Source organism: Solanum stenotomum, chromosome 10 (assembly GCF_019186545.1).
Source record: "Solanum stenotomum isolate F172 chromosome 10, ASM1918654v1, whole genome shotgun sequence".
In the NCBI taxonomy this organism is placed as follows: domain Eukaryota; kingdom Viridiplantae; phylum Streptophyta; class Magnoliopsida; order Solanales; family Solanaceae; genus Solanum; species Solanum stenotomum.
Window position 1 is genome coordinate 39,160,029 of NC_064291.1, and position 863 is coordinate 39,160,891.

Below are 863 nucleotides of genomic sequence, written 5' to 3' on the forward strand. Positions count from 1 at the left end.
GACAACTTACTAGAAGAATCTATTACCTCTAAAAAGTGGGACCCCTCTCTTGTAAAAAGTAGAGTACAATCAAGACCATTCTTTTTATTTTTTATTTTTTTATTTTTTAATCTTTCCTAAAATTAGAATAAAGTCTAATCTAATAGATGTATTTTGCTAAGAAAAAAAAAATACATGGTAAAAAATAAATTAGTATTGAATTAAAATTAAATAATAAATAAAAATAATTTTGAATAAAAGTTTTTAAAGGTTGTAAAAAAAATCACTATGATAAATAAAATGTACAAATGAAGTAATAAAGTAAACTCAGAATGCTCACTAAATTTTGAAATAATAATTCTTCAAGTATAATTTTAAAATTCTCCTAATTAAAATGAAAAAAAAAAATTCTTTGAATCTCAGTTACAATAGAATGGTTTTCTCTTTAAGATTAATCAAATCAAAATTTAATTATTATAGTATATGACCTATTTTATTTTTCAAGTTATCAATTAACACTTAATATTATTATTTTGTTGTCTCTAATAAGAATCAAAAAATACAAATTAATACATTAATCATATTTTGATCATATAACTTATTGGTGATCAAAAAGATAAGTTAATTGAAGTTAATTAAAATCTAGGAAAAAATTGACAATAAAAAATGCATAATTATAATACGGAAAATTGCATAATTTGAAACTATATGCAATCTTTTCATTAAATTAATACAAATAATAAAACAATACATATTATATTATAACTATATATTCATTTTACCAATAAAAATAAATAAATGTTAAAATTTCTATTATCCATTAAGATAAACTATCCATACTTTACCAAAAAAAAATAAAATTATTCATAGAACTTCCTATAATT